Source organism: Oryctolagus cuniculus, chromosome 6, assembly GCF_051225735.1.
Source record: "Oryctolagus cuniculus isolate XC-2025 breed Fujian yellow rabbit chromosome 6, ASM5122573v1, whole genome shotgun sequence".
NCBI classification, from domain to species: domain Eukaryota; kingdom Metazoa; phylum Chordata; class Mammalia; order Lagomorpha; family Leporidae; genus Oryctolagus; species Oryctolagus cuniculus.
The window spans coordinates 41,457,150-41,482,259 of NC_142872.1; the positions used below are offsets into that span (position 1 = coordinate 41,457,150).

General features: G+C 39.1%; 1 long non-coding RNA gene across 1 annotated transcript in view; it reads right to left on the reverse strand.

Annotated features, from left to right (window-relative positions):
• Window positions 1-640: 640 nt before the first annotated feature.
• Window positions 641-25,110, reverse strand: part of LOC138850202 (uncharacterized) — a 245,213-nt gene continuing 220,743 nt past the window's right edge. Inside the window, exons 3-4 of the long non-coding RNA XR_016236382.1 lie at window positions 2,635-2,808; window positions 641-769 (exon numbers count right to left, since the gene is read on the reverse strand). This is a non-coding gene — a long non-coding RNA (uncharacterized LOC138850202). The remainder of the gene's footprint in view (window positions 770-2,634; window positions 2,809-25,110) is intronic.

Here is a 25,110-nt window from a genome sequence, read left to right on the forward strand (position 1 = left end):
ATTTTTCCGGACTATCGGTGCGCGCCCTCACTATTCCGCCATCTTGGCTCCGCCCTGAAGCTGTTTGCCCATTGTTTCTTCTGTCATCTCCCATTTATCCATCACATCTGCCCTCGGCACCTATCTGAGATGTTCATTATTCTAGGGGCAATAAATAAAGCTAATGAAGCCCCTGGCTCACAGATGTTACAATGTATGGAAGATGGTACATAGGAAGCAAAGGGTCATATCTCATGACTCATGTTGTAAAAGAATTCAATTGAAGTTAAGGATAAGAGGGTGATGTATATGTGGTCTCCGGTGATCTTTGTGATGAAGGATCTTTTGAAAAGACAACTAACTACGTATGATGCTCACATGTAAAGAACTGGAGGAACAATATTCTAGGCAGTAAACAGCAAGATGAAAGGCCCTGAGGCAGGCACAAGCTTGTAATTTTCAGAACTGTCTGTATGGTTGGGATGTGCTAAATATGGGGTGTGGATAAGAATGGAATTGCACAAGTCTAGAGGAATCAGATGGTGACAGATCTTGTAGAGCTGCAATGAAAGCTGAGATTTTATTGCACATATATCAAGGCCATTGTAAGCAGTAGTGACATCACCTTATTTATTTTATACAAGAGCTCTTGGGGGCACATGACTAAGGAAGAGCTGGGGTACAAGAGTGGCTTCAGGATGATCAGAAAACTGCTACAGCGGTCCAGGTATGGGAGGATGGTGTGTTGAGTATCAAGTTCCCTCTCTGAAAGGAAAGGAAAGCTAAATGCCTGAAAGAGACAAGAAAGAGTCTGAACTTGTACTAAATAGACACACACACTCTGAAATCTACATGAGTGGATTTTGCTTAATATTGTCACAAATCAGGTTGCATGCGGAAGTGCAGGTAGCGGGGGTACTAGAAGGGATGATTCCTGGTAGACATTCAAATCACAAGATTCCCAAACTTAGACATGACAATTTAATCATAAATTCTCTTTTCCCTAGTTTTATTAGGTCTGATTGACAAATAAAAATTGTATATACTTAAGGTATACAACATGATGATTTGTTATACATATCTATGGTGAAATAATTATCACAATCAAGCTAATTAACATATCTGTCATCTCCCATAGCTACTCCTGCTTTTTACTCATGGTGAGAATATTGATTATCTGTATGCTTTGCAAATTTCAAGTATTGAATACATTATTATTAACTAGAGTTGCCCACAGATTTCCAGAACTTCTTCACCTTACAACTGTGTATGCTTTTGCTATCAGAGGTGACTTCTCAGAGGTTCTTGCCTCCACACATGAAAGAATTCAGACATGAGACCAGAGTGGTGCTAAGTAGTGCTAAGTGATAAGTGGTAGTAGGTAGCAAACTTGAACAAAGAAAAACCCACCTGATAGCCCAAGTGGGCATCTCAGGAAAGAACTGAGTGCCAGTCTGTTTTATGGATATGGGTATGGATCCCCCTAGTTCTCCTCTTGCTCTCCCTCTTCTAGAAAAGTGGATGAGATTGCTAGTGGGGGGGGTATTCCAGATGTGTAAATCCCTAAAAAATCCTCCCAGGATCTTATTGGTATGGTTTTATTCAAACTAATAGCCCCTAAGCTGCTCTCGGGGACAGGGCTGAAATCCATCTAACAGGGTTATTGAACAAAAGCAATTACTTGAGATGTAATTTCTGGACTGCGTTCAGGGCTTGTTGCTCCTGCCACCACAGAAAAATCCATTTTCTTTAAAAATTCCCATTTTTTTCAGCTCTTCTTACACACACAGGCTAATGTACACCTAGTTACCGTAACACCTTGACCAAGATTTCCTTAATACTTCCATTCCCCAAGCTCCTAATCACTGGCATCAATCAGCTTTTCCTTACTGTAACTAAATATCTGACACAGGCTATCATGAAAGAAAGAGGTTTACAGTCCACAATCAAGTGGGCACTCCCGGTTTGGTTTCTAGTGGAGTAGGAAAATGGCAATGGTAGAGCAAGTGTAGGGGAAGATCACACAGTGAACCAGAAAACAGAGAGAGGGAAGCTAGGCCCCCCTCGGCTTTTGTAACTGATCCTCCTATGAGAACTCCCTTCTGAGGGCACACCTCCAATGACCTAAGGCTCTCCTACTAGGCCTGCCTCTGAGACAACATAATTGACTCAAGTCTCGACCTTCCTAGGACTCCAACCTGTGAGTTTTGGGGTTAAATGTCTACATTGCAATTTGGGAACCAAATCCTGTTCAAATCATTGCATATCCATGAATGCTGCCTTAGACGCTGCAAATACAGAAAGACTGAGTCTCAGAGAAGGGCTGACTTTCCTACAGTCACACAGTAAGGTGGCACCAAAAGTCATCCACCGAAGGACTCTGGTGCGGTCACCTTGGGGCAGCACTGTAAACCTGATTCAAAGTAAAACCTTTGATGAGCCAGAGAAAGAAAGCACTCTTAGTGGTTCCCTCATGCCCCTTCCCTCTGCCCTTCCTGCAGTCCCTGAACAATCCACTCTGTGCCTCTGCCACTTTTATTCTGGGGCTGGGGACCCTTCTGCCCCGCAGGGAGGCAGCTGGTGTGTTCAGGTGTTCTTTCAGCAAACATAATCACTGCCCAGTGCAGATGCAGATTGCATCCTTTCCCCACCCACCTGTTTTTCCTTTTCTGACTCACTGCTCCTGGCCTGCGGGGGCTGAGCCGAGGCGAAGAGGCAGCCTTCTCCCCACCTTTGCTGTTTCCTGCTTGCATCAGCTTCCAAACAGACTAGGTTTCAGCCAGGGAGCAAGTCTCTCATCAACGTGCGGCTAACAGGCAGCCACAAGACCTGGAAGCAGAGACAAAGCAATCGCGGTGTGAGATGAAGTATTCAACATTACTGATCAAAATAATTCCCCTCCTCTGGCCACAGCTGACCTCCCTCAGACAAAGGACTTCTCAGTTTTCCTCCGAGATTAAGACATCTCTTCCACACAGAGAATATTTGACAGTTTGCAATATTTCTCACACGATCTGTGATTTTTCCAACATCTGCATCCCTACTCCACTAGCAAATAAATCTTGACTTCTCCTTCTGTGACATTTTTTGTCCTTGCACAGATTTCAATTGTGTTATTACTCTATTTTGAAATGATGCCTTTGTGTTGCTTCCCTTTTGGAATATAACTATTTCTAGTTCACACAGAAACTGTGTCTCAGTATCAACATGCCTCGCTGAGTTCCCAGGTCTTAATGGGCACCAAGTACACGTGTGCTGACTTCTAAGAATTAGACATAGTAGTCCTAAAAGGCTTGATATGCAAAATATGGCCTGGAGATCTATAGTTTCATTACCATCCAGAAACTTAATAGAAATGGTAATGCTTAGCCTCTACCCTAGACCCCCACAGTGTTGACATGCATATTAGATTTGAGGAGTTGTATAAGGGAATAGCTCCATCTTACAGAGGGAAAAGAGTAGCCAAGAAACAGGTGTGGATATTTTCTATTCTAAAATTTATACTAATACAAAGAGAACAGATGTCATAATTTCATAGGTACAATTCTAAGAAGATAAGCCTACTTCCCTTCCTCCTTCTGTCCATCTCTCAATCCCCCTCCATCCTTCCTTTCTTTTTCCTTTATTTTTTGCAAAACTTAATTCCAATCTATTCTGTCATCACAGGCTTAATGCACCAGTGGTTACTGGTTACATATATTCATAAAATAAAAAGTAGAAACACCACAGTTATGAATGGACATGTTCAAGTTCATTCATCCTGTTGGTGACAAAGCTATGTCTAGGGCATCAATCTTGGGTCTCTCTACTGCTTTCCTCACCAGGAGTGAACACCAGGAGTGAACCCTACTGTATGCTATGGACCCTGGCTTCAGTGATTATAACAATTGTGCCACTCAAGTAGCAATGTTGATGATAGAGGCTGTGCATGTGTCGGGGGAGGGGACATGGGCAAATGTCTGTACTTTACTCTCACTTTTGCTAGGAACCTAAAACAGTTCTTAAAAACTTAAATCTATTGACAGAGAGAGAGAAGAGATGAGAGAGAGAGGAGAGAAAAAGCAAATCTTTACTCCTTCTCTCAAATGTTTGCATCCCCTACCCCCAACCCCAATGTGAAAAAAAAATCAAATGTTAGGCCTTTAAAGGTAAATACCCTGAGGAAAGGAAGTGTTTGAAAGGCTTAGCAATTACTACTTTAGTTATCTAATCCCATAAGGGAAAGAAGTTGCCATGTCCAAGAGCAGTTTAGGAATTGGATAGTACCCTGCACCTTTGGGTAACCTTGAGTAATAGAGTTGTCACCATCTGTTCACTAAATATTTCAAGTTCATCATGAGGACATATCACAGGCTTGAACTTTCCTGTCCCTTCGAAGGAGATGTGATCTGGGGACTTGTGATGTCCATTGAGAGGTGAGAGAAAAAAGTTTTTGTGGATTAATATTTGAAAGCCACTGCACAACGGACCATATTTTTACTTTCCCTCTGCCTCCAGAGACTGACGATGATTCATCCTGGTTATCAGAATTACATGTAAATGGAGCTTCCAAAAAATAAATAAAAAATAAATACAGCTTCCAGACAACTCAGGCTGGACAGCAAAAAGAGCAAGAAATAAATGTTATTTAAGTAACTGAGGTGTGGGCTTTTGTCTGTAACAATGCTTTTATCACCCATTTCATTTCTGGCTCATGCAGAAAAGGTATTTAGTACTCTCCACTTTAATTCCTAAGGTAAAAATGTGATAACCCTACCAACATGGAAGATTCTTCAAGAGTATTAAATGATAGGCCATATGAAATACTCAGTATAACGCCTAGCTCATAGAAGGACCTACTTAACACCCTTACCCAACTCCTTGAGTTAGCTAAAGGTAAGCCCTGCAAGACAAAGATAGACAAGAGAAACTGAGAAGAGAGTGGAGAACAAGGAGGAATACTAGGGCAGGCTGCTTGTGAGAGAAGGGAGGGATGAAGATCTCAGGGTGTCACATGCAAAGCCCTGCGGTGTGTCTATCTGAGTGAAGTAACACCAAGCTGAATGCCATATACTGACTTCAGAGGGAAACAGAGCCACTGAGGTGCCATAAATTTGCAAGGCAGCTATGCTCACCAGTATTCCACCAGAGCAGGAAATTCATTCTGGAGGCACAATGTCAAGGAAAGACAGACAGCTGGAGGACAGCAGTACCTATATTACGTGAATCTTACATTTTACTTACTGCCACTCCACCTCCACCCTTATCAAGATTCTTGCTATCCTTCAAGACCCAGATCCAATATCACCAGCTCTGTGATTTTCAGATTTCCAGCTTCCTGGCTGAAATCTCTATTTTGTTCTGAATTTTCATGATACTCAATCTAAATGCATGCACCTTGCAATAGACCAAGGATTCCCTCCTGTAGACAGTGGCCTTATGCGATCCATCCCTAGCATGCGTTCTCTATGCTAAGGAGAACCACATCCTCTAAAAAAGGCAGCTTCTGTTTATTCAAAGAGACCTGCAAAGAATACTTTAAAAGCCGCATTCATTAATCTACCAGGGGCCCTCCAAAATAAATATTATTATTTCCACTTTTCATATGAGGGCACAAAAGCTATAGAGGAAGGAAGGGAGGAAGGAAGAGAGAGAGGGAGGGAGGGAGGGAGGAAATTACTTCACTCCCTGTATGCCTGCAATGGTGCAATGGCCATAGGGCCATAGCTGGACCAGGCTGAAGCTTGGATTAAGAACTCAGTTCAGGGCTCTCCTGTGTGTGGCAGGGACCCAGGCACTTGAGCCATCAGCTGCAGTCTGGTGGGGTGCACTACAGCAGAAAGCTGATACGAGGAGCAGAGTTAGAACTCAAATCCAGGTCCTCTGATACGGGATGTAGTCATCTTAACCGGCATCTTCACCTCTAGGCTAGACATGCACACCTATAAGTTCTTTGTAATGCACAGGTCAGTTCCAGCTTCCTCCAGCCTGCTTGCGGAGCTTATGTACATCTACATTTGAAGTTCCAGGGAATGTGCAAAGGTACAAAAGGAAAAATAAAAAGAAGTCCAGAAAATCCACTCAAGACAACCTCCTACTTCTCCATTTTGCTGAGATAGAGTCTCGCTTCCTTACATCTGAGTGTTTTTCTAAAGAGTGTGGAGGTTTTTAAAGATCAAAAGGCAAGGGGAGGGATGTTAAAGAGAAGACTTAGAGTAAACTATGACTTCAGAGAAAGAAAAGATCTCATAAAAATGCTATAACGGTTGATGCTTTACATAAACAGGTGAATTCCAATGTTCCAGGGCAGGTTCCCTTAACTGATGTCTCAGGTGACTGAGACGGCTTTATCGCCCTTGCCCACAGCAAATTAAGCTAATCATCTTAAGGTGGATGCCTCTCCATTTCCGAAGACTCAGGTCCAGTCTCATGAAACTCACTGGCAGCTGAGCCCTGTAGAGAAGGCAGAGCTCCAGACTCCCAGACCAGTGCTCTTTTCAGAAATGATTTCTGGAGACCAAGGTCTATCCTCAGAGAATGCTGCTGCTTACCCAAAACACAAAAACACAGAGAACAGCTGTTGGCAAATCCCTTCATCAGAGTCCTCGGAATAGTTCTATTATGAATGATCATAATGTATTACTTAGGATCAGATCCTGAGCCTTCACAAAAACTGTCATTCCCCCACATATTGATTGAGTCTGAGTTCCTGCTAAGAAATGCAAGTGAAATTCAAACACATCACTGTTTCCTGGCAGGCAGTAAAGGCCGTAATAAATTAAGATGAGCTCAGTCCCCACAGATGATTATAGACACCAATATAAATGTAAATAGGTTCCTCATTTCTAAATGTGCTAAATGTTATCCTTGTTAATGGGCACTATCTTGGGAGAGACCCAGATAGAGCACTAAATACGCATCTGGGCACAGCAACAAAGCACCTCACACTGACCTGAGTTCTACCTATCGTTTATGCATTCAGTGCTTAACACTGACTAAGAAAACCAGAAAACAAGTACTATGGGGCTAAATATGGTACAGTTACAGAAAGACAAATAAACCAAGTGTCAATCCTACCCTCAAAAAAGGATGTGGTCTCTCTAAGGGTAAAGCAAAATATATACAGATAAAGAGAGGATAGGTTGGTAAAAAGTTATATTTAACTACCTTTATTTTTCTGTGTTGGGTGTGAAAATGCACATTAGGGCTTCACAACTGGATAGAGATGAAATTCTTCTGCAAGATAGGAGGACAGCAGGGTGTTCCTGTGGACAATCCAATTTCGGAAGCAAACACTGGTGAAATTTGAGTTATTGTTTCTGTAATTCCGTGTCTACCCACAGCAAATATAAAGGTTAGATACATAAATATATTTTAGAACTTTTTTTTTTGTTAAAAAAAGCACTTCCTAAACTACTGTAATAGTCTCCAGCAATAAAATATTATCAGATTTACCTTCCTGAAAAGGGTCCTCAATGTTTTCCTTTGGCTGCCAACACAATAAAATTCAAATATCTCTATCTAGCATCCTAGGTTTTCCATACCAGTCCACAACCTCCTTCATCTTCCATCATATCCTTGCTTCAACTGCTAAGCCTGCTCCCTCATATAGGACCTGTTCTTTCCCACCACAAGACTTTTGTTTGGGCTGTGTTCCCTGTATGAGCTACCCCTTATTCCCGTCTCCCCTTGTTAGAGACGTAAACCTTCTCACTGACTTCAGTCTCTCCTTTCTACAGAAGACCTGCCCATATCTTCCACTATTTTAAAGCAACACACCTTCAATATTTTCAGACAATTTGTTTAATCCTTCTGTTTTTCAGTTTCTCCATATATAAACATGGATCATGAAATGCTGATGATTGAATGAAATAAGATATGTACAATGCTCAATACTGCATAGTGCATAATGAATATTTTATGGCTTGGTGTTTTTTTTTTGTTTTTTTTTTTTTTTTTTTTTTTTTTTTTTTTTATATATAGGCAGAGTGGACAGTGAGAGAGAGAGAGACAGAGAGAAAGGTCTTCCTTTGCCGTTGGTTCACCCTCCAGTGGCCGCCGCGGCCGGCGCACCGCGCTGATCCGATGGCAGGAGTCAGGTGCTTTTCCTGGTCTCCCATGGGGTGCAGGGCCCAAGCACTTGGGCCATCCTCCACTGCACTCCCTGGCCACAGCAGAGAGCTGGCCTGGAAGAGGGGCAACCGGGACAGAATCCGGCGCCCCGACCAGGACTAGAACCCAGTGTGCCGGCGCCGCTAGGCGGAGGATTAGCCTAGTGAGCTGCGGCGCCGGCTATGGCTTGGTTTTAAGAATAGTGAATGTATTATTGCCGTTACTTCTTTTTTTTATTATTAGTACTACTACTTTTCTATTCTGCCACTGCATTTTATTTATTTATTTATATTTATTTATTTTTTGATAGGCAGAGTTAGATAGTGAGAGAGAGAGAGACAGAGAGAAAGGTCTTCCTTTTTCCATTGGTTCACCCCCCAAGTGGCCACTACGGCTGGCGCACTGCACTGATCTGAAGTCAGGAGCCAGGTGCTTTCTTCTAGTCTCCCATGAATGTGCAGGGCCCAAGCACTTGGGCCATCCTCCACTGCCTTCCCAGGCCACAGCAGAGAGCTGGACTGGAAGAGGAGCAACTGGGACAGAACCGGCTCCCCATCCGGGACTAGAACCCCGGGTGCCGGTGCCGCAGGCAGAGGATTAACCTAGTGAGCTGCGGTGCTGGCCTGCCACTGTATTTTATACTTTGTATTGGTATACCCAGTAGGGTCACAATCTTTTATCAAGTTGTGAACCTATCCTATACAAGGCAGTGTTAAATGCATTTCCTTCTTCAGCACTGCCCCGTGCCAGGCATACCCTTGGATTTAGTATGGACATGATGAATGATGATCAAATATCACTGCACATACAAATTATGAATGTCATTGAAGTTAAAACTTTTATTCAGTAAGAGGCTAAGGCAGCATTAGTCTGAAGTAATGTTTCATAGGCTAAACTGATCAGAGAGAAGAAAAGGCATCCACACTAAAGAATTTAATAGACTAGGTTAATGAAGAAAAACACAATCATATGAAGTGTGTGTGTGTGTGTGTGTGTGTATTTCTTCTTTCTGTTTTAGTTGTTATTCTCTAGAATGTCCATTTTGTTTCAGAATTTAATTCAAGCCAAGGGTATAATTTTATTAAGGAAATAGAAGAGAAGACAGGAAATAGGTATTCAATTCTCTGCTATTGAGAATATAATTGAGTGCCACAGACTTACCAACAGTATATATTAAAATCCTATAAATGAGCACAATCTTTGATTTAATAATTCCGCCAGTAGGAATTCATTCTAAAGAAATCATGAGAAATGTGAAGTACAGAATTTGTGCAAAAATAATATTAAGTTGGAAATAAACTAAATATTTAAACTGGGATATAAAATATATAAATTTATATATAAATCACAACCCATTTACACGTTATAATACTATGCAGAAATTAACATGGTTTGAGAGAACATTAGTGTTAAAAATAATTCAAAAATGATTAAAGATGGCTGTAAATACTTGTGTTCTTTATAGTTTGTAAGTAGGTAGGTGGATGGATAGAGAAACAGAGCTACTACCCAATAAATTAAAAAAAAATATGGAAATGATATTAAGGTTTAAAAGGACAAGAACAAAAATGCATTTGAAAACTATTTTATCAATGTGTATCAAAGTAAGTTATAAGAAACCCTAGCTGACATAATTATTGACTTTAGAATCATATACCAAAAGGGTACCATGTGTGTATATATGTACAATGTATGCATATAGTTGTATAGATAATTTTAAAATTTATTTCTTTGTATCATACCACATAATGTGACAAAGCAGAATAGCTAACTGTGAATTTTGAAGCATGTGTTGAAGAGGGTATGACTTCAACACACTGGCTCTGTGGGGTCCTAGGCAGGACCCCAGAGAGGAAAGTAAGTCTCTTCAAGGTATTACAAAGAAGACTCAGTGATAAGCCAAATGACTCTCGTTGCCTGAGATATTCCACAAACATCAAGATGCCTCTGACAACAAAAAACAAACCATGGTTTTAAATAAGAACCCCAAGACTGGTGATAAGAACAGATGGTATATTACGAAGGTTTATTTGCCATTGAACTACTTTTCACAAGGGCAACTCCACAGAAAATAGACATGGTAGCAAGCCCCTTATTTATCAATGGTTAAACATTTCAAAGGCAGCAAGGTGGAGAATGATTAGAATCTGTACAACTAATGGTGGGATTAGTTTCTATTTAATTTCTTCATCACCCACAATGGAGGCAAAGTCAAAAGACGAAGGAGTGGGAAGCAAGAGGTAATTTTTACCTGCTTCAGAACTTCCCCTACTGCTAAACTGAAGATACGTGGCAGATGGAGCCCAATGGCAAAATACTCTGAGATGAAGAAAAGTCATTCTGTTTCCTTTTTGAAAGGTCACATTCAGGTATAATTCTTTAAAACAAAACCCAACAATGGTTCCTACTGGAATGACTGCCTCACAGCTCAGCACTTGGAAATTCAAGCAATTCTGTACCTCCCATCTGTTCTGCAGAGATTTGTTGTGAGCATTTAGATGGCACTGGGAGACCTCCCTTCACTCAACAATCTTACAATTCCCTACATATCCCAGAGCTTTACTTCAATGACCATTTATCTGTTTGCTTACTTTTGCTAAGTATTTTTTTTTCTGTATGAGAATCTTTAGAAGGACTCCCATACTGCTAGGATAGTGGCAACAGACTTTTTCCAGCGTTCCTATTAAAGGAACATTATATATACAATTAAACTCTACAGATGAGAAAACCAAGAGACTATGGCTAGGAAAGACTATTTCCTAGGAAAGTTGTATGGAGAAGAGTTTATTAGGGAAGACTAGAGCTCCCCTAGGAAAAGTCATTTTTGAGAGAAACCCATCTTTTTTTTGTCTGTTGAGAAAATACCAACGGTCAGGAGAGTTACAAAGTCTCAGCTTCATTTCCTTATACTCAGGCTGATCAAGTGGAAATTTCCAAATGTAAGATAAAATTATGATTCTTCTAGACATCTTCAAAACAAAATGTCTAAATATATTTCTCTGAACAAATTATTATGAACTCCCATGGACCCAGACAGAGCATAGGGCACAGACTTCTGGAGTGAAATATATGCAGTTTCAGATCCTATTTTTGCCAATTACTCTTCTTAAGCAAACTCCTTCATATGTCAACCTTCTAAACTATAAAGTTATGATACTGGTACTTACTTCTCAGAGTTATTGTAAAAATTTAATAAATTTAAGGTTCTTATTATAATCCCAGAAATATCTTATTCAGTCACAAATTTTCTTCTTCCTGGTGCACTTAAACATATTATTACCTACTTGGAAAAACAAACTTTAGTTGCTAGAAAATTTCAATAAAAGGGAAGAGTATAAAGGTGTAACAATGGCATGCTGCCAACCACCAGTCCCACAAGATAGAATTCTTGTACAATATCAATATCTGTAGGCACTATTGTCACAGTATAACAGGTGCTACCTCGCCTGTATTTCCTTGGGCCTACCTTTTCGTTGCAAATCAGTCTGCCTGCCAAATGTGAGTCTGCATCCCTTTGGCTAAGGCTTCCTCTAGCCTTTAGAGGCCACTCTGGTCACCTGCCTGGCAAGCAAGACTTGTGGGAATATTAATGCCTCCTGAAAGTGTGCTCAACAAATCATTAATGAGAACGGATAGAAATCAGTGCTTCTCAGATTCAATGGGCATATATATTACTTGTAGAAGTCTTATCAAATCACCAGTGCTGAGACCATTCCCAGAGTTTCCAAGTCAGTAGGTCTAGGAGGTGGGAGTGGGGAGTTGGGGGGTTGGGTGTGGGGGAGCTGAAAATTAGTGTTTATGGCCGGCGCCGCGGCTCACTAGGCTAATCCTCCGCCTTGCGGCGCCGGCACACCGGGTTCTAGTCCCGGTCGGGGCGCCGGATTCTGTCCCGGTTGCCCCTCTTCCAGGCCAGCCCTCTGCTGTGGCCAGGGAGTGCAGTGGAGGATGGCCCAGGTGCTTGGGCCCTGCACCCCACGGGAGACCAGGAAAAGCACCTGGCTCCTGGCTCCTGCCATCGGATCAGCGCGGTGCGCCGGCCGCAGCGCGCTGACCGCGGCGGCCATTGGAGGGTGAACCAACGGCAAAGGAAGACCTTTCTCTCTGTCTCTCTCTCTCACTGTCCACTCTGCCTGTCAAAAAAAAAAAAAAAAAAAAAAAAAAAAAAAAAGAAAATTAGTGTTTATAAGTTTGTAAGTAATGCTGATGTTGTTGATCCAGATATTATACCTTGAGAGTCCCTGGGATACATGTAGCCCATCATCTTCACACCACATTCTACGCTGGCAGCATTTGTGAGCAAGGGCTGCCATAAAACAACACCATAGACAAGACAGTTTGAACTAGACGCCTTCTTACAGGTCTGGAGGCTGTGTGTCCCAAGTGTTGGCAACTTCAATTACTCAGAGGCCCACTCTCCCTCCCTGCTGTTGCCTTGCACAGCTTTTTCTTTCTGTAGTTGCATGTTTGGTATCTCTCCTTTGTGCCCAAATTTCCTGAGCTTATAAGCACATGACACAAATTGGAAAACAGTTTACTCTTTTGGCATTTTTCCATGTTAATTACCTCTTTAATGGCTCTGTCATCAAGAAAAAGGCACACTGAGAGTTCAAGCTTCCATGTATGAAATTTGATGGGACATAAGTCCACCACATTGGCTTTCAGAAGTCTCCAGGCAATCGGACTGCGGGCATGCACAGTGGCCAACAGTGAGATTCCAGTGTTGGTCTCCTTCTCGTCCCTGACTGTTACTCACTCCTCTATTAGTGTTTCCCACAGTCATCTTCCAAAAAACTACAAGCGCTCAACTCGTCGTCTCATGGCAAGCTTCTGAAATCTCAAACTAAAACAATCAATTTCATTCTGTAAAGTTACTCCTTTAAAACGCACACAATACTTATGTCTGTGTAGGTAATGTACAGAATCATAAGTCTACATTTCACCTCTGTTGTTAGCTCTCTGTGTAATCTGAGAATGCTGTTGTTCAATCTCTCTAGGCTTCAACTTCATTGTATTAAATGAATGCGTCAATCTCAACCTCCAGTAACTTGCAGGTAGCATCACAATGTACACTACTTACAATTCTTTGGTTGTAAGTAGCACATGCTATTTTAGCTAACTTAAGTTACACAAAGATTTTAGTAGAAAGTTATCAGGTAACTGACAGGATTGGAACTTAACAAGTAGGAGAATTTTCCATGTAAGTAGACATCAGTTGACCTCCTTACCTGGGAATGATGATGTAACAAGGGTCTTGAAAAACCAATGCCAGTCCCATGAACTCCACAAGGGAAATCATCTCAGTCTATAAATAAATTGAAAGTGTTCCAGAAGTAGCCTGCTGACTATATATGCTGTTAAGTTAGGCACTGTCAAATTGTGTACATTTTGTCATCAATCAGGCCTGAAGGACTCTCACTTTTAAATGTGCGCCTCATATTTGGTGGAGATCCATTTCAAGCAGTCTCCTGACATCTGTGTCTACTTCATGAGAAATTGGAAGGAAACAAAAGCAAATGAAAATCCCACCATGCAGATGATACTTGTTAAACAGTGTTCACTACTACCTTGGTGCACCCCTGGACCTGCATTCTTGAAGGAAAGTACTACTTTAGTTACATGTGTAATGTCTGATCATCACAGTGCAACCTGTCAAAACATCAGTTTTAAATGTATTACAACCTAAACTTAAAATTTTTTAAATTATAAATAAAATTATAAATAAAGTTTTGAATTCATTACAATGCTAAACTTGACCTCATTTGGAAGCCATAATATTCAAGAGTCTGACTGGAAAAAGCCTGAGTCACATGACTTTCTTTTGGATGGACAAGAGCAGCAAAGAGGGGAGGGAGGGGAAATTGTGGTATAACAGATAAAGGTACTGCCTATAACACCGCATCCCAAATGGGCTCCAGTTCATATCTGAGCTGCTCGACTTCTGATCCAGCTCTCTGCTATTGGCCCAGGAGAGTAGAAGAAGATGGCCCAAATGCCTGGCCCCTGCTGCCCATTTGTGAGAGCTGTATGGAATTCCTGGCTCCTGGCTTTGGCTTTCAGCATTTGGGGAGTGAACCAGTGACTGAAAGTACTCTTTCTTTCAGCTCTCCCTCTATCTCTGTCACTCTGCTTTTCAAATGAATAATTTTTTTTCAAGTGCGGCTTTATTTTGATGGAAAAATCAAGTTCTGCTCCTACTGCGGAGTCCCATTTAATGTTTCCATCAAGGTATAATTGCCCAAATGGAAACCTAGACTAAAGGTTGATCTTCAGTATTTTAAACTAGAAATAGAATTAAAATTGAAGCACTAGAGAAGGTAGAGACTTAGCTGTATATTTTCCATCTGCTTAACTATAATAATCTTAACAATGTCTTCAATTATCAGGAAATAGCAAAAATAATTTTGTCTTCATAAAAATGTGAGTGGGTAATAGAGTTATTTATCAGATGCTAACCTTTTTAAACATTCAGTTTTGATTCATCTGAGACTTTTGTTTCTACGACACTGAATCAGATAAAAGTAACAATGACAATGCCAGGTTACAAAGAGTTGCAGTCTGAAAGGATGGTGGTGATATTTAGAAACTCTTTCTCAAGAGACGCCTGTAGTTATAGACTGAGACAGGGAAAATGATGGACCCCAAGAGAAAACTCAAAAAACAGGAATAATTGCTTTCTCATAAACAGCTTCCCAGCAGGAGAAAACAAGACTCACGTTGGTAGAGGGAGAGAAATTTCAGCAAATCCATTGTATGTCCTCACTCACATGAAGGCAATACCACTCAAAAACCATTCCATGATTTTTTCTAAATTTTAAAGGTAGAGTCAGAGAGTGTATGAGAGAGAGAGATCAATCTCCCATTCTCTGTTTCATTCCCCAAATGCTCTTAATAACTGGGATTGTGACAAGCTGAAACCCCAAGCCTGTAACTCAGTCCAGGTCTCCCATATAGGCTGGCAGAGACCCAACTACTTGGGTCACCATCTGCTGCTTCCTGGGTAGCATATTAATAGGAAGACAGAATCAGAAAGCAGAGCCAGGATTCGAACCCAGGCACCTCAATATGGGATGTGGGCATGCCACACAGCTATCTTAACTGCTCTACCAAATGCCCACCCTGAATGTGCCTTTTAAGAAATTAATTCCAGGGGCTGGCTTTGTGGCACAGTGGGTTAAGCTGCCACCTGAGACACAGCCATCCCTTATGGGCACTGGTTTGAGTCCGACTGCTCCACTTCCAATCCAACTCTCTGCTCTGCTGATGTTTCTGAAAATACCGTGCAAGATGGTCCAAGCACTTGGGCCACTCCATCCATGTAGGACATCTGGATGGAGCTCCTGACTCCTGGTTTCATAGTGACCCAGCCCCAGCTATTGTGGCCATTTGGAGAATGAATCACAGGATGTAAGATATTCTCTCTCTCTCTCTCTCTCTCTCTCACTCTGATATTCAAATAAACAAGTAAATCTTGAAAATGTTAATTCCAGGGGCCGGCACTGTGGCTCAGTGGGTTAAAGCCCTGGCCTGAAGCACCAGCATCCCATATGGGCACTGGTTCTAGTCCCGGCTGCTCCTGTTCTAATCCAGCTTTCTGCTATGGCCTGGATAGCTGTAGAAGATATCCCAAGTCCTTGGGCCCCTGCACCCAGATGGGAGACCTGGAAGAAGCTCCAGGCTCCTGGCTTTGGATCGGTGCCACTCTGGCCATTGCGGCTATCTGGGGAGTGAACTAATGGATGGAAGAACCCCCCTTTCCCCCTGCCTCTTCTCTCTCTCCCTGCCTCTTCTATCTCTGTGTAACTCTGACTTTTAAACAAATGAAATAAATCTTTAAATAAATAAATCTTTAAATAAATAAATAAAAATGTTAATTCAACACAGCTATATCTAAAAAAGATGGAACCGGGGCCAGCGCCATGGCTCACTTGGTTAATCCTCTGCCTGCAGTGCTGGCATCCCATATGGATGCCAGGTTCTAGTCCCAGTTGACCCTCTTCCAGTCCAGCTCTCTGCTATGGCCCGGGAGGGCAGTGGAGAATGATCCAAGTGCTTGGGCTCCTGCACCCGCATGGGAGACCAGGAAGAAACACCTGGCTCCTGGCTTCGGATCGGCGTAGTGCTAGCCGTAGTGGCCATTTTGGGAGTAAACCAACGGAAGGAAGACCTTTCTCTAGGTCTCTTTCTCTCACTGTCTGTAACTCTACCTGTCAAATAAAATAAATAAATAAATAAAACAAAAAACAAAATGGAACCATGAGGGTAAAATTTACCCTCCTGAATGAAACTAATACCAGCAAACAAATGCATGAAAAAATGGTTTCAATTCTCAGAAATCAGACTGTAATATAATAAACAAGGTAAACCATATGGTTGTCCCAGGGTACTTAGTTGAGAAAGTTTTCAGGCACTGGCATAGAGACAGAGAACTGAAGTATAGCTTGGAAGATAAGTTGAAGCAAAAGAACTGAGAATTTGGGAAAATCAAAGAAGTGAGTGTTGAGCGTTCATAGAACTGACAACCAGACAGGAGAGACCTCCACAGAGAGTGATGCCTTTAAGTATTCAGCAGATAGTTAATGAGTGTGTGTGTGTGTGTGTGTGTGTGTGTAAACAACCCAAGGACAGTCCCTGGCTCTCACAGTGGGCAGCAGTTAGAGCGGTTTCCGCAGCCAGAAGGAACAAGCTGTAGTGTTTTCACGGGGCACTGGTTTGAATACTGAAGAAAGTCTTGCCTCATTAGTGGGAAACAATCATTTCTAGACTGAATGCTGCTCTGAACCCACACAAGAAATCATAAAATCAAAAGCAAAAAAAAAAAAAAAAACTGTTTCCAAATACCTAATATGCTTACTATAAGAAATCTATCATTTATATGAAAACAGCAATATTCATCACCCAACAAAGTAAATTGAAAAAGTCTAGCATCAAATAAAAAATTACCAAATGTGTAAAAAATAAAGAAAATGTGGCCCATATTAAGAAATCTAAATTTAACAAATAATGACATTAAGAAATTTGGTCTATGTATTTTGTATATACAAAAAGTCGGCAGAAATATTCAAAAATGTATCAACAAAAGGACCCAAATAAAACTTCTAGGGACAAAAGAAACCATACTCAATAGGATTATTGGTAGGGTAGAAATCATGAAAAAAAGTTAGTGAATCTGAATTCACAGTAATATGTAGCAAAAAAGACAAAGGAGCCCAGAGGAGGAGGAGGAGAAGAAAGAAAAAAATAATTCCAAGAAATTCTGAGACAATATAAAATTACCCAATGTATGTGTAGGAGATATCCATACAGTTTAAGAAAAAAATATTTGAAGAAACACTAGCTGATTTGTTGCCAAATTTGATCAATACTGTAAAGTCATAGATTATGGAAGTCCAAGGAAACTCAGGTATAAGAAACATGAAGAGTACTGCACTAAACAAATCCTAATCAAACTGCTCAAGACAAACGACAAACAGAAAGCCTTAAAAGTAGTTACAGCAAAAAAATCAGCATAAGGATAAAAGGAATGAGCATAACAATAGAAGTAGTGTTTTTTGTTGAAAGCAATGCAAGCAAGAAGACAAGGAAGCAAATATCTTTAAAGTACTGAAAGCAAAACCTATCAGCTTCTGATACTATCCATGGAGAAAATAAAAATTAATCAACAATAGACTGAAAATACAGAAACTGTTAAAGAGGGGCTGGCATGGCATAGTGGTGTGGGCTGCCTCCTGGGACACTGGCATCCTATGTGGGTGCTGGCTGAGTCCAGGCTGCTCCACTTGTGATCAAGCTCCCTGCTAACGTGCCTGGGAAAGCAGAGGAAGACAAACCAACAGTGTGGGCCCCTGTCACCCATGTGGGAGACTCAGAAGAATTTCCAGGCTCCTGGCTTCAGCCTGGTCCAGCCCTGTCTGTTGTGACCATTTGGGGAATGACCATTTTGGATGGAAGATGTCTCTATCTTGTAACTCTGTATCTATGTACAGATAGATGTCTCTATATGTAACTCTCTCGTTTAAATAAATAAATTAATTAAAAAGAAAAAAAAAAGGAAATGTTAAAGGCTACCCTTCAGATAGAAGGAAAATTATACTTCCTTCCTCCACACACATGAGGGGTCATCACAAAGTTCATGGAAAATGCCTATTATGAAAAACTATGTAGGAGCCGGTGCTGTGGTATAGTGGACTAAACCTCTGCCTGTGGAGCAGACATCTCCTATGACCACAGGTTCTAGTCCTGGCTGCTCCTCCTCTGAGCCACCTCTCTGCTTATGGCCTGAGAAAGCAGTAGAAGATGGGCCAGGTCCTTGGGTCCCTGCACTATGTGGGAGACCTGGAAGATGCTCCTGGTTCCTGGCTTTGGATTGACTCAGCTCCAGCTGTTGCAGCCATTTGGGGGAGTGAACCAGCAATGTAAGATCTCTCTCTGTGTGTGTGTGTGTGTGTCTCTCCCTCTCTCTCTCTCTCTAACTCTGCCTTTCAAATAAAGAAAATTAAAAAAAAAACACAATCTGTGAATTTGAAATATATTGCTTCAAAAACAGCTTTTAATTTTATTCCTCCATGAACTTTTCAAACTACACACTAGAGAGTCCGATGTGGTGAGCAATGCGTGAATATATAAGATTTCTTATTACTTAAGTCTCTTTAAAATAAAGCACTGCTTAAACAAAAATAATAAAAAGTATTTGGGAGATTACCAAATTTATAAAACCAAAACATATGATCGCAAACTCCCAGAAATATGCTATAAAAATTTTAGAGGATCGGTGCTATGGCATAGAAGTTTCAGCTGCGGCCTACAGTGCCAGCATCCCATTTGGGCACGGGTTCCAGTCCTGACTGTTCTGCTTCCTAACTGCTGATGTGCCTGGGAAAGCAGCAGAAGACAGCCCAAGTGCTTCAGCCCCTAACCCACCTGGGAACCCAGAAGAAGCTCCTGACCCTTGGCTTAGGCCTGGCCTACCACTAACCATTGTAGCCATTTGGGAGTGAACCAGCAGATGGAAGATTTCTCTCTGTTTTCTCTCTCTCTCTCTGCCTTTCAAATAAATACATAAATGTTCTTTAAAAATTAAAGGAATGTATGAGGATAACATCCTACCAAATAGAATGTATCAAACATTGATAGAAATTATTTGAAAACAGAAAAAAATTATATGATAGATGAAGTAATACATACACAATGTTAGAAAGTAATAGGTTTTTCAAGAGTAGGGATTTAGCCTAGATGTTAAAATGCCAGTTAAGTTGCTGTACACTGGAGTTCCAAATCAGGCTGTGTTCTATACCCACTTTGGCTCCTGACTTCAGCTCCCTCTGAAGCTGACAGTAGGAGGCAGTGATGATGGCTCAAGTAATTGGGTCTCTGCCAACCACGTGGGCGATAACCCTGGAAACTGGGCACTTGGAGTGTGAGCAAATGGAGTGGCAGCTCCCTTTCTCTCTTTCTGTATGTCTTATCTCTCTTTTTTTCCTTTTTTTTCCTCCTCTCAAATAATTTTTTTTTTCATTTTTTAACTTTATTAAGATATAATTGACACAGTTATATTCAAAATTATATTCAAATGATGTATTGATATATGGATACATTGTGAAATTATTACTATAAACAAGTTACCTTATGCATCACTTCACATAGTTATATTATGTGTGTGTGAACTGAGAATAATTAAAATCCACTTTTTTAGAAGCCTTTTTTTAATGAGTACAAATATCATAAGTACAAACTTTCATAATATAGTGGTTCTTCCCCTCATACCCACTATCCCACCCCCACTCCTATTCCACCTCCTCCTCCCACTCCCATCCCATTTTTTCATTAAAATTCATTGTTAATTAACTTTAAAACCTACTTCTTAAGAAAATTTTAGTAAAATTGAGTATTAACTGTGTTTGTTATGCTATCCAATTGTATACTAGTGCTTCAGAATTTACTTATTTTATTAAAGAAAATGTGTACCCTTTGACTAAGGTACCCCTTTCCCTCCAGCCCATGAGCCTTAGTAATCACTCTTCTAATCTGTGCTTTCATGAGTTATGCTTTTTTTAGATCCTACATACTAGTGCAGTAATACAGTGTTTCTCTGCCTGGCCTATTTCAGTTCTCATGGTGTTGTCCTCAGGTTCATCCACTTGTCAGGGATGTAGAACTTCCTTCTATTTTAAGGCTGAAAAATATTTCATTTTATAGGAAAAATATACAGATATGGAGTTCTGTATTTGTGTATGTACATACGCTACATAATCTTTACCCATTCATCTGTTGATGGATACTTGTTGTTTCCACATCTCGGCTACTGTGAATACTACAGCAATAAATACAGGAGATTACCAATTTAATTATCTTTGGATATATATGCAAAAGTAAAGTTAATGTATCATCTAATTTTATTTTTAACTTCTAATGAATTTCCACATTATTTTCAAAAATGGACTTTCTAGTTTACAAAGCCAACCACAATGTACAAAAGTTTCCTTTTCTTCATATAATATTTATCACCTTTTGACTTTTTGATAATAGTTACCCTAAAAGCTACAAAGTAATGTTGCATTGTGGTTTTGATTTGCAGCTCCCAGATAGTTTGTAATGTTGAGAATATTTTCATTATCCTTCTTGCTGTTTGTATGTCTTCTTTGGAAAACTATGTCTTAAGTTCCTTCAACCTTTTTAAAAACTGGAATATCTTTTAGTTATTAAGTTGTATGAGTTCCTTATCAAATATATGGCTTGCAAATAATTTCTTTCATTCTGTGGGCTGTCTTCTTTTTATTGATCGTTTCCATCACTGTACAAAAGATTTTTAGTTTGCTGCATTCCCACTAGTTTTGTTTGTTTGTTTGTTTGGTCTTGTTTTGCTTCTATTGCCTGTGATTTTCAGGTTATATATAAAAATCATTACCAAGATCAATGTCATGGCACTTTTTCATGTTTGTTTTCTAGATGTCATATGTCATTAGATATTGCACTGAAGTGTTTAATCCAATTTGAGCTGAATTTTTTTTGTAATGTAACATAAAGGATCAACTTTCTTTCTTTTTGTATATGAATATTTTCCCAACAAAGTTTACTAAAGAGACTGTCTTTTCCTGTTGTCTACTATTGGAACCTTTGTCAAAAATTATTTACCTTTACATACCTAGATTTATTTCAGGGTTTCTTATTCTATTCCATTGACATATGTGCCTGTTTTTAGTGTCACCACCATAAAATGTTGATTCCTCTATCTTTGCAGTACAATTTTATTTTTTACAATTTTTTTTATCAGTTTCAAATCAGAATATCTGATATTTGTAGTTTTTATCTTGCTAAATATTGCCCTAGATATTCAGGTTTTTCTGTGGTGCCATAGTAATTTATGAATTTTTTCCTATTTCTGTGAAAAATGCCACTGAATTTTGGATGTTTATTTTGTTGAATCTGTTTATAACACTAGGTGATGTGGACATTTTGAAAATATTGTTTCCTGTTATCCATGAACACAGGAGATCTTTTCATTTATTTGCATCTTCTACAATTTCTAACATCAATGTTTTATAGCTTTAAGTATACAGATCTTTCATCTGCTTGGTTATATTTATTCCTGAGTATGTTATTCCTTTTGATTATGTTATTGTAAATAAATTGTTTCTTGATAAATACAATTTGAATAATCTGTTTTTACTTTATACATATATATATATATATATATATATATATATATAAATTGTATCCTCCAACTTGACTGAGTTCATTTATTAGTTTTAATGGTTTTTTTTTTTTTTGTAGACTCTTTATTAGAGTTTTCTATATATGAGATTATGTCATCTATAAAAAACAACGTTTACTTCTTTTTTTATTTAGATTTTGATTCCTTTAAAGCTTATTTTTATTGCTGATTTTTTCTGGTTAGGATTTCCAGTACTATGTTGAATAGAAGTGGCAAGATTGGGCATGTTTGTCTTTTCCTTTACCTTAGAGAAAAAACTTTAAACCATTCACCACTGTATATGATGCTAGCTGTAGGCTTGTCAAATAAAGCTTGTATTGAGTTGAGTTATATCCTTTCTACACCTGAGTTATTGAGAGTTTTATCACTAACATGTGCTGAATTTTGTCAAATATTTCATTTATATAATTGTATGATGCTTTTATCCTTCCAATTGTTAATGTTGTATATAACATTTGTATATGCTGAGCCATTGCATCAAGAGATAAATGGTGTGCAATCCTTTCAAAGTGCTGTTAAACTTAGTTTTTAATTTTGATGAGGATTTTTGTTTTTACATTCATGAAGGATAGTGGAGTTCAACTTTCTTTTCTTTTAGTATCTTTGTCTGGCTTTATATAAGGATAATGCCAGCAACAAATAATGAAGTTGGGAATATTCCCTTCTATGAATATCTTGAAAGACTTTAAAAAGTGTTGGTATCAATTCTTTTGGTAAAACCATCATATCATGTCCTCAACTTTTCCTTCTGGGGAAAATCTTGATAATTGATTCAATCCCCTTATTCATATTGGTTTGTTCAGACTTTATATTACACCATATTCAGTCTTGGTAGATTGTATGTTTCCAGAAATTTATACATTTCTTCTAGGTTATCTGATTTATTAGTATAAACTTATTGATATTCTTATGACTCTTTGTGTTCCTGTAGTACCAACTATAATACCTTCTCTTTCCTTTCTCTCTTCTTATCTTAATCTAATTAATAGTTTGTAATCTTTAGAAACAAAACTTAGTTTCTTCTCTGATCTTTGTTATTTTGTTTCTTCTGCTGACACTTTTCTTATTTCTTCTTTTTTCTAGTTCCTCCAAGTAAAAAGGTGACTGTTCACTTAAGATACTCTTTTTTCTTCATGTAGTTCTTTATTTGTATAATTTCCATCTTAGAATTACTTCTGAGGCACTACATAGCTTTGTATTTCCTTTCTTCTTTGTCTAAAGATATTTGAATTCAAGAGTTGGTTGGTTTTCATGTTTGTTAGCTTTTCAATTTTTCTCCTACTTTTGATTTCTAAGTTCATACTGTTGTAGCCAATGAAAAATGATTGATACAATTTCAATCTTCATAATTTTCTTATTGTTTATTTTGTGGCCATACATATGCAATTGAGGACAAAGTGTATTTTGCTCTGGGATGGAATGTTCTGTATATGACTGTTAGGTTCACTGGGTCTAAAGTGTAGTTCAAGTTCAAATTTTATTGATTTTCTTTCTGGATGATGTATCCACTGTTGAAAGTAGGTTATTGTCATCACCTACTATTATATTATCGTCATTGAGACCTTTAAGTTTCTCAGTGGCAAAGTCTGGGGAGCCACTGGGGATCATGATAGCATCTGCAACATCACTGAGACTAATATTGATAGTCCCCGCCTTTCTTTGTTTCTGTTTACAGATTTCTCGGGAATTCTAGTTTCTCCAATAATCCTTTTATGTGGTTATTCCTCATGTTTTGCTCCTCTTTATTGCTGTGGGTTCTAAATTGGATCCTTTAGCTTTCCAAAGTGTATTTCTATTGACAGATACATGAACAATTGTTGTACTTATGTAGGAGTATGTAGGTTTATATCATTACATCAGCAAGATGGTATCACCCTAGAGACTGATAAATTAAGGACGTTAACTGGGTCGTTGCTGTAGCGTAGTAGACTAAGCCTCTGCCTTTAGCGCCAGCATCCCATATGGGTGTCAGTTCATGTCCCAGTTGTTCCTCTTCTGATCCATCTCTCTGCTAATGACCTGGGAAAGCACTGAAAGATGGTTCAAGTGCCTGGGCCCCTGTACTCACATAGGAGACCTGGAAGAAGCTCCTGGCTCCTGGATTTGGAATGATCCAGCTCCATTTGGGTAGTGAACTAGCACTGGAAGATTTTTCTCTCTGTCTCTCATTTTTTCTATCTGTAACTCTGCCTCTCAAATAAATAAAATCTTTAAAAAAAAAAAAAGATGTTAACTAACAAACCCTAAAGCAACAAATAAGAAGACAGAAATCAAATTTTATGGAATAAATGAATAAAGGTAATGAAATGAAATTATACTCAATTCAAAGGGATGCAGAAAAAGAAGAAAACAGAAAGGGAGAAGAGATGGGACAACTAGAAAACAACTAGCAAGACAATAGTTATAACTATATGCATAATCGTATCAAATGGAAATTCTCTAAAGATTCCAATCAAATATAAGATATTGTAAAATTAGATAAAAATTTAGTATCCAAGTATATGCTGCGCATGAGGAACATATTTACATACAGGAACATATGAGGTTAAAAATGAAAGAATGGGAAAAGATAATCCATAATAACGCTAATAAAAAGATGAGGTGGCTATATCAATATCCAAGTAAATTACAGAGCAATGCATATCCCAAGAATACAAAAAGTCATTTAATGATGATAAATGAGTTGATTCATTAAGACAACATAATAACCCTGAAAGTCTGTATACTAACAAAAAAACTTCAAAAGATAAGAGGCAAAAACAGAAAATTAAAAGGAAAAGATAAATTCATAATTAGAGTTGGATGTTTTAAAAATCCTAACCTGATAATTGAACATCAACCAACTATAATTCTTTACAAGTATATACAAATGTTTCCCATGTTTTTATCATGAAACAAGTTAACCAAACTTAAAAGAATCCAAGTTACTCAAATTATGGTATTTAAAAAAATCATACTCTTAAATAAATTTATGAATTGACCTAGGAAATTTCTCTCTGAATTTATCCTAAGCATAATAGAACAGTGTGGTAGCTACTGTGTTACTTTGCGCATGTCACCTCTTCAAGGCACCCACTTTCCTAGATGGTTCTCAGGTTGCTTCCTGGTGAACAGCTCTCTGCCATTATCCAGGAATTGTTCTCATGCTAAGGGAAATGCTTTACCTGAGTTACGTCACTCCTCCAAGGGGGTGTCTCACGGCCAATGACTATTGAGTGGAGTGATACAAAATCCTGGATAAATTCATTTTATAGGGTCCTATGGAGGTAGCAGAGGCCTCTGTGTAAATGCATTATGATCCTCAATTCCTTACAGGTATTATTCCCAAGAGT